Raw genomic sequence first — 13,142 nt, forward strand, 5'->3', positions numbered from 1 at the left:
TCCACATCTGAAAACTGAACTCTGAAATGTGTAAATATGCCTTCTCTTCATTTGAGACAGAAAAGGAGATGACAAGTTTTACCACCTTCCACATGTTAGAGAAGCACCATGAAGATTCAGGAAGCTTTTTTCCTTTGGCTGGAAGCATTAGGTCAGTTATAGACTGAAGGCTCAACTGTTATTGCAGAGTTATTGCGGTCACAGGGTGGGCCATCACTGCAGGGAGCTACTGTAGAAACAGGGAGCAAAGGAATGGTCTCTCACTACCACCCAGTTTGCTGCCAGAAAGCCAAATATAATAGCACTATCAGTCACAACTCTTCCTAGGGTTTCTAAGGTTTTCATTACACAGTTTTGTCTATATTTTTATATAAATAAAGAAAATCCTACAGAAAAACTCAGGACTAGTCAAATGAAGCTCTGACATTCCAAACAAGCCTAGCTGAATATACCAGCCTTCTCACTTAAAGGAAACTATAACTACATTTTCAAGAAACAAAATTTAGAACTTGTGGATGCGTTCATATTGTAACTTAAATTAATTTTAAATTATAATTAATTATAATTGTATTTATAATTATAATTATGTATTTTTATAATTTATTATATATATCATTATATATTATATATTGTATATAATAAAAATATTTATTATGTTATTATAAATATATACTGTATATTATTATATAGTATTATATATTCATATAATTTATATAATTATAATTTAAAATTATGCATCATTTTAGCTATTACAGTTCTGTTTTTCTAATTTTATTTATACATTTCCAATTACCTTTGATTAGTGTATGATAAAATATTTGAAAGCTGAGCAGGCTTGGTGATTTTTGATTTTTTAAAAAATTTATTTCATCTTTGACAAGATGATAATTATATGTAGTTTCAATATCTTTGGAAAATACAATAAATGAAAAACAATACTTTTATCATCCCATGTATGCAACAGCCCTAATACAGATATTATACTCTTGTCTGGATTCTTTTATCTTAGAAACTTTATATGCTTCACAGACATATGTAAGCTGCTTAAATAATGTATAAGATGAAAGCAGTTTATAGAGGTAAAATCTGTTCTTGTAAAAACCAGTACTATTTTGGTACTCTTTTGGTATTCTTGTAGAGAAACTGCATTTTTTTAGCACACATTTGAGTCATAATTTAATGGAATCATTCATTTAGGATGAAATAAAGCTCTGCTGAGAAGACTCATACAGCTTTAGGAAAAAAATTAAGTTGAAGTCTTATTGGGACCTTATCAAGACCTGGCTGCTACATAAACTTTATGCTACCTTTTGTCATGAGTGCATGTTCCACTTTGAAAACATAGCATAAAGATCTTTAGTTTTGAAATTTATTTTGAAATTGAAGGGAGTTTAAAATTAATATTATATTTCTCTATTTCTATTTTTAGTTTGTGTTTTAAAGTCAATAAATTGAAAAATCCCTGAAGCGTGGAAAAATTGTGTATAAAAAAACCTCTATAGTGCATGTTTTGCAAGGACAACCTTAGATGCATCAAGTACAGCATTTTTAATACCTGAACTGTTGTTAAAATTTCCTTAAGCAGTTACTATTTTATGATTAGATTTACTCTATCAGGACCTGCATTGAGACTTAAGGAATATAATTTGGCTGCTATCCATTTGGAAATGGATAGCAATCCTCTTTGCAAAAAAAATATGATCTGGGTCTGCTTGAGGTCTTTTGTTCCTTATTGCTTCAGGCTCTACAGCCTCCTAAGGAGGCACTATGCTGAAGGAGCATCACAGACATTGGGTTTCCTTAAACTGAGACACTCCCTTCCCCAGCTCTGCTCTCCACAAGTCATGAATTAATCTCTCACTTGCTGCCTGGGGTATTTCAGCTGTATCTGCAAATCTCCTTGTCTGTCCTTCCCTCCTTGATCTCTCCTCAATACACAGATCTAGATGTAAATGTGGATTGATGCAGAAGTGTCTTCCCCCCTTATCTTCTCAAGCACCCTCCACTTCATAATAGCCCTCTGTGCAGGGGGCTGCCCACCTGCACACTGCCTGTGGGAGCAGTTCCTGCTAAGTCCCCACTATGGTGCTTATGTTACCTATTTGTGAAAGCAGGGGAGAGTTTAATCCAACCCATACCCTGTGATCAAATTTCAGCCTTGTTTAACATTAATATCGGCTCAAATCTATAGGAGAAACCCCTGGGTCCCTGCTGAGATTAAATTATCTTGAAGGGAGAAAGGTAGGAAATCTTGCACAACACATCAAAATTGAAATCTCTCTGGCTCTTATCCCCAGCAGCATTCTCCTCATAAATTCATTTTACTTACACAAATAAAAAGCTCAGTTTTGAATATAGATCTTAGTACAATGTACAGAACTGACTACCTTGAATATATTTATGAACCAAACAAATCCTGTTTAATTAGGACTAGAGTGACTTTTCACTTGGCTTGCTTTTACTCACAAATCTCTCTCTCAATCTTTCTTATATTTCTTCTCTTCCTGAAAAAACCATCAAAGACTGATAAAACATGTGTCTACTGATATTTGAGATTTTCCATTAAGTTCTGTCATGGAATCTGGTAATTCCACACCTCCTGTGCTTTTGACAACTTTTGTATATAAGATGCTAGTGCCACCCAAAGAGGTACCTCTGTTATGCTGTTTGTGTTCTGATATTACAGATTTATATATGCCCAAGTCAATATGAGTCAGTGCAGGACCTGCGTGTGTGAGACTGGCTGGATATTTGGTAAATGGCCAGAATTCCTGCAGCTGATTAAAGAGGCATCTCTTTTCTTTAATTTTTGTTGCTTTTTGGTGGGCACAATGTAGAGCCCGGCCTGGGTTGCTGCTTTATCAACTTTTTCATTCACAGATGAAAAATTGCTATTTACTCTGTGCAGTGTGGTAAACTCTGTGCAGATATCACATCCATTTGAAAGACAATTGAGTATCTGTTGGATACATGGATTTGTCTTATATTGAGGTGTTGTGTACTTCTAAAACACAGTATCCATCCTTGGCTCACAGTAGCAGACTAGGCGTAGGGAGAGCAGTAAGCCCTGAAGATAAAGCAGACAGCTTTCTTCAAGTGCTTTTAGGTGATATTCAGGCCTGGCTTCCCCACACTCTACATGGTTTTTTTGAGTGGAAAGGACTGCAGGACAAAATGGGCAACAATTGTTCATGAATGTCTAAAGCTATAAAAATCATGCAGTATGTTCACATGAGATGATGAGGTGCAGTGAAATAGACCCTCCAGCTCAGGTTGTGAGCTGTTTCCTAATGTATTTCATATCCTGAAGGGCTCTTCTTGCCTTTCTGAAACCTTCCTGAGAGGAGTAACACACTTAAAATCTTCCAATGACTGTGGCAAGAAAAAGTAGCATTTTACAGTGGGTATTTTACCCTTTGTAATCAGTGAAACTGGTTGTTACGTGTAGCAGTCACAGGAAAGCGAGACACTCCTGATGTGAGGGATCACTGGTTTTCAACTTTTTTTAAAAAAATCCAGTAAGGGTGTTGACCATGCTTAGGAAATGTTGCAGATCCAAGTCATATGGATTGCATTTGAACTCATGTAATCAGCCACAGTGCTTAGCTAGAGGTCAGTCAGTGTTCTCATCAAGTTTACATCACATCTCGTCTCCTAGTAAATCTCTGGAAATAGATGTCATCTACTCATCATCTGCCCCAGGTTAGGATACTATATGACAATGTCAATTGATCTTAAAAGTAATAGACTACCACTTTTTTCACTTTTGCCATTTAAAAAAATATGGACGTAACTAATATGCACACAGTTTAACACCCTACACTGTTGGTAGCAAATGAATTACATTCTCTTTTTTCTTTCACAAATAAATAGAAAATATTATTGAAATAGTTGTTTTAACAGAGAGGATTACAAATGTAACTTCTTTAGACATTTTGTCACTATTTTACTGTTCTCAACCATTATTATTTGCAGCAGGGTCTTTCACATTTTTTTTCTTCTGTTTGGGAATAGCTTGTTCTTGTAATTGATCCCTGCAGGGATTTTGTATCTCAAACTTCCTTTTTAAAGGATATTTCCAATTAGGCCAGCAGTCTGTTTATATGCTGGCATAAAAGAAGCATGCCACTTTCAGGAGAAAGAATCAATTTTTAGATTGTGAAGAAAATGTGTTAGGATGTCTAAGATCAAACTTTTTAACAAAATTAACAAGAAAGCTTGTCACAAATAAAAAAAAAATCTTTCTGCAGTGAAGAAAATCTTTATAAGAATTTGGTCATAAATCTAAAGCCCTAAATACACAGAATCTAAAGTAAAGATATGTTCATAATTTTTGTTTAAATATACTGAGAAGAAATGCAGCGCCAAAACTAGGATGAAATGGTTTTGTTAGTTAGTAATATCTGTAATTTTTCTATGAAGAACCACAGTTAAATATACAATTATACACTGTGATGACACGTTTCTAGTACTGGGGGGAAGGCAGTAGGAGTTAAGGGGTAATAAAACTTACCGGATGCTGAGCATTTTTTCTGTGGGCATGCTAATAAAGGAGAAACTCTTATTCATAACGTTTTTGAACAATGAATATATTTTCCTTAAAATGATTTATTACTGCATTATTAAACTGACATTAAGTTTCATGTATAAATCACAATAGATGCTTCACCTGGACACCCAGTACATTTCTTACTTAGTTTTCAAATATAGCTGTACTAGTGTTTAGAAACAAGAGTACTATAAGAAGTTAGAGATAATTCCTATAAATAAACTCTTTCTTTTTTGAAACCAGTATGAACTGAGTAAAACTTTGTATTGACTTGCTGTACTCAGTAATAGCTGTATTCCAAAGTTATTTACCACACAGACCATAGTTTTTAAAGTTCTCATTAATGCAGTAGTTTTATTGAAGAAAGTGTATTTTACTAGTTGTCTTCAGTATTGCTTTGCTTTAGGTTTAAAAATAAGCTGTATGAAATAGTACTCATATGACTGGACTTTCAGAATTGTCTTTTAGTTACTTCTATTGATCATCCTTTACTTAATTCATCAACATGGCAAAGGTCATTTAAATAACTCCTCTCAAAACATGAACTCACCAGACTTAGTAATTAAAATTAGTCTGTGGCCTAAACCTTTGACTTGACAGACTAATTGAAGTATAACTCAGGGTAAGAACACCTGGTGCTACTGGATTGTTCCACCAGCTTCTTTCCAGACCCTGAATCATATCTCTGATGTAGGTCCCATCCATGTTTCTCATATTGCCAGGAGACAAGTGAGCTGTATTTCCTGGGATCACTGGTGTTTATGTGTGCCTCTTATGCATGAGGGCTGTTGTTTAACTGGGCAAAAGCAGAGCTCCCTGGTATCTCCTGCTGACTGGTCAGCTGGCAGTGACCCTAACAGCAGCAGAGCCGTGCCACACCACCCGCAGGGCTGTGACACTTCCATTCACACTCTTTCCCTTCACCTAAGTGAGATGAAAAGTATCTCTGCCTTTCTGAGCTGACATCTTCACCTCTCACTCTCTCCTCGTTATTAAGCTGTGACAGAGACAGGTTTTCAATAACTCCTCACTTCCACCAGTCAAATAAAATTATATATCTTTTCTGATTGCACTCCTGAGGTTTTCACAGCAATTTCAACTGCAGTTGAGAGAAAATAACAGACTGAATTTAAAATTTGAAGAAGTGTGGGATTAAGAAATTATTAAGCACTGATCTTCATCAGTGGATATAGTCCAAAATGATAGTTCCTAAATGTCCCTAGTCCTAGGACAGAAGTGGTTTAGCTCTCATTGTGATCATTGTTCAGCTTGTATTTCAGTAAATCTTCATATCTCAGCCTGGCTATCCTATAGCACAGGCTGTATCTGTAGATTTCAAAGCAACAGGATTTTTTTTTATGCGGGATGTAGTCTAAGGGTTCATTGGTGGGAACAATTATTCAAATTACTGTTATTAGTACTTTTTGCATGAATGCAAGCAAACCATAATTGACTAAAAAAAGCCCCAAAGGAATAAAAGTATTTTTCATTGGAAATGAAAACTGACAAGCTCCTGCAAGCACAAAAGGGCACAAAAGTGTGATTCCTCTCAAAAGTTGTTGTAAACCTTTTTTATTGTAGGTAAGAGACCTTCAGAAGGTGAAAGCTTTAAAACTATGATCACATTTTTATTAAATTTCAGGTGTGAATGTTGTGGAGTAAGCCTTTTTCCTCACAGATTTTCCTGATACAAATAGCATTTGATCTAGCAAGGTAAATATGTTCTCAGAGTCTATAATAGCACAAGGGAACAAGCCTTTAATTTCTCTAGTATTGGATTCGTCCATTGCAAAACATTTAGGTGACTAATATAACTTTGTCTCAAAATAAATTTAAAAACTATACATTTTTCTACACTTGAAAAGACTTTAGACAGCTAAAACTCATTGGACCCTCTAATCCACCACTTTGCTAAGAATTTCTTTCTTATAGTACTTCTAATTTGCCAGTTTAGTCTGTTTGTTTGACATTTTGGCATTTTAAGAACTTTCTCTAGAGCTTCAAATGTATTCTAAAAAACAATAGTTCATGGTACCAGATGTCATAGCATAACCTCTAGCTGAAGCCAGGACCCCAGGAAATAATCTTCACTTTGCTCAGATACAATAGAGTATCCTCCTTAGTACACCAAATAAAGTCCTCCCTTTCTTGGAGCTGCTCTGTTGGGGGTTTTGCCCCTGCTGTCAGCCTCTTCATTATTTTTGAGACACTTGTGCTTCATTGCTCTGAATAATTTATTTGAAGATGTTGACACAACCTGTGAAAATAATAATGTTTCACTTATTCTCTTACAATTTCCAAAATTACTTGGTGCCCTTCTACACTTTAAATATTTCTCCCTTTCTTCCCATTTTGTTTAAACAGTGTTTCATCACTCTCTTCCCATAACTCAAGGACTTCTACTCCTCAAAATTTTCTATATTTTTGTATTTAATCTTTAGTTTTTTGTAAGTATCTTGTACAGATTAAGTTGGCTGGAACAAAACTCTCTATTACATTGTGGTAAGACCAGATGTATCTTTCAATCTTTCAGTCTTCTCAATATGAAGTACCATAGAAATTCACATAAGGCTGTGGCTCATGAAGATGTCTAAGGTAAACTGAAATTAATGTATAACTAAATGGCAAAATCTTGTTTCGATAAAAAAAAAGTAATGATTTTTTTTCTTTTGTTCATATGTCAAAACTTCAGAACCTCAAAAGAACTTTCTCCCTTAACTGCAATATATTTTATTACTACTGCTGAAGTAGAGTGAAGCAAATAGCTCCCATGTAGGCTTAAAGTGTTAAGGATATCAGGTTCTGCAGAACCAATTTGAAACTCTTACCTTGAAATCTATTCCTTGAGATGTTTTGAGTTCACCTATTAAAAAATTACTAAAATAAGATTAAGTTAAATAAAAAGAAACACATCAAAAGTTGATATATTTCCAAAGAAATTTTTTGCAATTCTTCCAAATTTCAGGGTTAATATTATGAATTACCAAGTTAATTTGGAAAGTTAGTTTTTTTAATTAATGACTATGAAGTATAGAAAAAATTGTAAAAAATAATTTCTCAGAAGAATGATGTTTTTAATGATGTCTTTCTCATTTCTCACAAATTTTTTTAATATACACTCTGATTCTGTAGTCTCAAATTTATAACTGATATTCTTTTATGGAAGTCAAAATCAATAGCATAGGCAATTATTTTTCACATTGGCAATTGCACAGATATTAGCATAATATTTTTTTCTGATCAGGACCAATGGGGTTTCCAAAAGATGCTGCTGGGAAGCATTTTGGTAGTGCAGAGGGACTATCAGTGTTCCTGCACTGATATAGTAAAGAAGTTAATGCAGTATCCATTAGCAGTGACTGAGTATCCATTTTCTTTCCATTATTTTAGCCCTTGCCCATAATTTGCTTACTGCCTAGCATTTAGGATTCTGATTCATTAACAAATGGGAAAAAAGAACCTTGACATTTCTAGTCAAATAATTTTTTAATGAAATTCAGTTCCAAGCATCTGTAAAAATAGTTTTGTTACAAGTGTGTGTGTGTTTTATATATAAAATATGCAGAAATACTTTTTTGATATGAAGAGTTTTCTAACTCAAATACTTAACATCTGGGGTTGTATTCTGGCTTGCTGGAAACCTAGAAGACAAATTTTTTTTTGTTGTTTCCATGAAGTACAAATATTTATTTGCATTAAAACTTTCTGTAGAAGCATTGTCTTGGTAAAAATCAATATGAATTTTTCAGGTAGATTTTTCTCTATAGGTGATAACTTGATTTCATTTTCAGCTGGACTCAATATGTCCTGGAATTTTCTTGCCTCTGAATATTGAGGCAGCTGTAATAGCCAGAAAACAAAAAAGGAACTAGTGAACACTGCATAGCTTTATTTTCTGTGATACAGATGCAAAGTGTTGTAAATGCTGTATATTGCAGTCCACTAAAGGTGGGCCAGAATTAAATACCACAGCATGTCAGAAATTCCTTCAGGAAGCGAGAGTTCATATTTCACTGATGTCTGGTTTTTAATTGATACTGTTTGCTACAAGAGGAATTTGCAGGCAAAATAAGTCATATATGCTGCTGTAACAGAAATATAAAGAATATATTAATTGAAATTTTTCCTAGAATTTTGTAAAGCTTCAGTAACCATTTTTACTCCCAACCAACCATTGCACATACCTGTAGATTGCAGTCCAACAATTGCTGTTATCAGGAAAAAGCAGTCAAACTTGCTACGTATGGCTGGTTCCATTTTGTGCCAGGGAATCCTGGGTGCACCCTGCATGGCTGGAAAATATCTGAGAAACTTCAGGGATTCTACTGAAGTGCCCTTGGGGATCTCAGATGGGAGATACAGAAACAGAGGAAAAAAGTAAACGAGAAATTGCAGTAAGCCAAAAGGAATATTCAAATGAAGGGGACTGACCACCCTCAGGACTTCTGTTCGAGCTTGGCTTGTTTGTTCCTTTCCAGTTAACATCCTTATCATTTGGCACTCTGTAAAAGGAACAGAAAGCTCCTAGCCTTTGGGTACAGGATCTCCATTATCACCCAGAAAATCCTTATCAGCATCCGTGAAAGAAATCTACCCCAGCCCAATTCCTAAATTTATTCAAAATAGTAGGCATTTGGGGATTGCAGGATCTGCTTAGTATGCTACAGCTAATGCAATAAAATTAGGCACCTTGGGCAACTGCAAGCCTAAGTGTGAAGGACCAATTTGGAGATGCAAATTGCTTCTTCCTCAGAGTTGCTGAAATCTTACTCAAGGTTGTGTTATTGCTAATTTTGTACAGGCATTCAATGCAGGAAGGACAGAAACTGCAAAAAGTTGCTGTCCCCCTGTTTGTTCAGAGATACAGTTCCAGCTGCTGCTCTCCCTGAGTGAGATGTGTGTGATACCAGTGCAGAGAGAGGTACCAGTCTCCTGGAAAATAGCAAGCTGAGCAAAGCCTGTTGTTTCTCAGCAGGCAGTGTACTTCTTGTGCCAGAGAGGCAGTAAGAAATCTCAGTGCAGCCTGCCTCCTCAGGAGGAGAGAAAGCTGTGTGCTACAGGCAAGCACTGATGTTATAGAGGATTTATTCCTGTCATTTAGGCATACAGAAAATGAAGAAATGCTGTAGTAGTAGTCACTGAAAGACACAGATAGATTATATAGATAGAGATTATTATATATATTAGATATAGATATAGATTATATAAATAAAGACTAAATATAGATATGGATTAAGTTCTCACAGCATGGTTGCAGCTGGGCATGTAGTGGATCTTCAGATTCTTTGATTTGTCTTCTTAGTTATTTCCTATTTCTCTTTTGTCTTACATAAAATGGCTGTGAAAAAAAGCAAAATTTGGTGTGTATAAATAGTGCAGGAAAACTGGGGGAGCCATAGGAAAAGTTTATAATCATTCTGTTATTGTTTCATGTATATTCCATAATCCCTAAGAAAACACTCTAATAGAAAGTTATATGTGTGTTTGCACATGAATACACATTCTCACATGCATGTTTTCACTCATAACTGCACTACACAGTTGATAAACCTGTCTCTGATAATAAGATGTTGTTAGAAGGAGTTAAAGATGTGGTCTGAGAGAATACACATATGTAGTGACATGAGTAGTAAGAACTCCTATAACCAATATATGAAACTGTCCTCCCTTCCTGTTATGATGTGCTTTTAAATTTCCAAAATATCTTCATTTAAGTAAGATAGACTATATGAGTTTGTATATATGCAAAAATGCACCATATATTGCTTCCTGGCAAGAATCAAAGTACATGGACACTGCCAGACTGGAAAAGTGAAAGATAATGTTTGGCCAGATACCAGTGCAGGGTTGCCTTGCCGTGTTGGGGTAACAGGAATATGTCACTCTGAGGAAAAGGTTTCCTCCTGGATGTAAAGCAGAGCTCTAACACCATGAGGTATAGAGCTGGCAATATTGCCAAGTATGGATGATCTGATAATTCAAGGATCTGGGCAATTGCCCTTGATAGGAAATGTGTTCTGTCAAAAAAAAAAAAAAAAAAAAAAAAAAAGCCCTGCTGCAATATTTGCAGCATTAACTTACTTTAAAAGGTTAGACATCTAATGGTTTGCTTTACTGAAAAACATTATCCATTACTTCTGTTGTGGTACTTGTTATAACTGCTGGATTCTACATTAAGATATTCAATCCATATGAAACTATATTTTATATTTGCTTGGACAGGGTAGTTTGAGATGTTTAGAGATTATAAAAAATTCAAGACAAATTAGCAATTCTTTGAGAGTTGAGGAAATGAAAAATTAATTATATAGACTCAGTGGTTTTGTAAATAATTAGCTATAGTCGTGACAATTAAATACATTTGGGATTTTTTTTCTACTTGAATAGAGCAACTGAGGCACAAAGCAGTTAAGAGCCAAGATCATATTATCAAGTTTATATGAGTCTGCATTTTGACGTTCACCTTGAGCCATCTTTAATTTCCTGGACTTTCCATGCACACAAGTCAATAGCTTAGGGCAAACAGCTTTGGTAGCACCATTGGAAATTATAGCATGAGGAACTTAGTTTCAGAGACATATAGTCATGTAAGAACTAGAAAAAATATATTGACTACTAAATGATTGATCTGACTCTCATATAGTGCTAGTGATGTCAGATGGGAGCTCTCTATTCTCAAAGGGCTGTGTGGCACAATCCCTTTGTTGGGGAATTTAGGAGTTTAGGCCTAAAATTATCACCTAACTTCTTTTTCCTTAGAAGTTGATTAAATGATCCTCCAAAACCCTGGGATTTTGGAAAACCTCAGTTCCATCTAGTTTTCTGAAGTTTGAAAGTTTTGGTTTTAATTATAGTACAAATGAGTGAGTATGAGATGCAGTTATGGGACAATACTTGAATGTCATATACCACATGTTAATGATTTCTAAAAACATACCAGTGTAATTAGCATAACCTTATATCTGACTCTGCCACTGGACAGTATTCCCATATTGTCTCTAATAGTTTACTTCTGTGAAAGTAAAGAAATCAAGAAAGAGATTTCTGTTACATTTTTGGAGCACTGATGCTTTAATTCCTTTGGTGTCAGTTTTTCTGATTCTTCAGGTGGATCAAAAATGAGTGCTATTGGATCAATTTTTCACTTTGGGCATGGATACCATTTAGAGGAACCACAAGGGAAACACACTCTCTTGTAATTCAGTTTGTTCTCCTGAATCTCCTATGGGCCTTTTAGGTCAGTACTGCAGTAGTGCTTGATGGAAATAAAGTCTGATGCTTGATACAAGCCTTTTAAAAAATAGATGTAGAAAAACTCTACTTTGAACAATTTCTAATAACATTGTGCCTGCGCCTCACCAGAGGAACAGATAACTTCACATTTTTGTAAGCCTCACAAATAGAGCTAGCCAGAAAACTTCAGGTAAGGAAATTTCCTCTGCTAAATGCATTGTTCAAGAAATGGAAGACTTTCTCTGGAATCTAGCAGTTCTATTTACATATTTTGTATGTAAAAGGGTGTAAATGCATTATGTAGACTAATCATTAATAAACTAGTGATATTTTTAAAATTTAAGTATTTAAAACATGTAATGACATTATGAAAGTAAAGTCTTTTGACACCAAAATAGTTTTACTACATTGTCGATACAAAAACCTGCTTGGATTCAAAATAAAATAAATATAAAAAAGCCCCAAACCTGTCTGAATTTGAACTATTACCTTTTCATTCCAAGAAAAATAATAAAGAAAAACACTTCTTCTGAGAAAAAAGGGATTTTCACATGCCCAGTTTTATTCATGGCTTGTCCTGAGCAACTCCAAACATTCTATTGAATTAGTATTTTTAAAGGTTTCACTGCTCAAAGTAACAGGGTATTTTACCATTTTTTACACTGATAAATCCATATAGTTTTTGCAGTTTCATTAAGAATGCCAGGAAAAACTCTGCACTTGGAAAGCTGTTTTTCAAACTATAGTTTCAAAAGTCCAGGTGCACTTTACCCTCCCTTTGCCTGAAGACATGCATTAATTATGGCCTCAGGGATACCTGGAAACCAAATTTAGTTTGAGTAAGCTAAGAAAAATTACAACTATCTTTAGATGTAGCCAGTATTTTTCCATCGTTCATAGAGCATTATTTTGAAGCTCTGCCATCAATCACAAATTTATATTTAAATTAGATTGTAGATTTCAAAAGCTTCAGTAAAAATAGGTAATACACACTCAGAGAGAAAAATATTTTCCATGCTGAGATCTGGAAGCAGCTGGACTTCCTGTAAATTTAAGGCATTTATTTCATTGGAGACATCAATTGCATTAGATATGTAGGACCAATACCTTTCAGATAAACTACTAAAATTACGAGGAGAGGTTTTCACGGTATTTGGGGAAGCAGTTATTGATTTGATATTATTTGTTGCATACTCTGTATAGAATTAATCTATCTGGTCAGCCATGCAATGCCCAAAGAGATCAAGGGACCTCCACCGGGATTTGTGCTGTGTTTGTGTAACAAGCAGCTGTGTTTGGTTCAGGAGATCTCCTTCCATTTGCTGTTTTAACGAAAGTGCCATTACATTGTCAGGAGAGG

General features: G+C 34.9%; 1 protein-coding gene across 8 annotated transcripts in view; it reads left to right on the forward strand.

Annotated features, from left to right (window-relative positions):
• Nucleotides 1–13,142, forward strand: part of CHRM3 (cholinergic receptor muscarinic 3) — a 264,440-nt gene that overhangs the window by 219,433 nt on the left and 31,865 nt on the right. The gene's annotated exons all lie outside the window — the stretch shown is intronic.

The sequence above is a fragment of the Lonchura striata genome, chromosome 3 (genome assembly GCF_046129695.1).
Source record: "Lonchura striata isolate bLonStr1 chromosome 3, bLonStr1.mat, whole genome shotgun sequence".
Classification (NCBI taxonomy): Eukaryota; Metazoa; Chordata; class Aves; order Passeriformes; family Estrildidae; genus Lonchura; species Lonchura striata.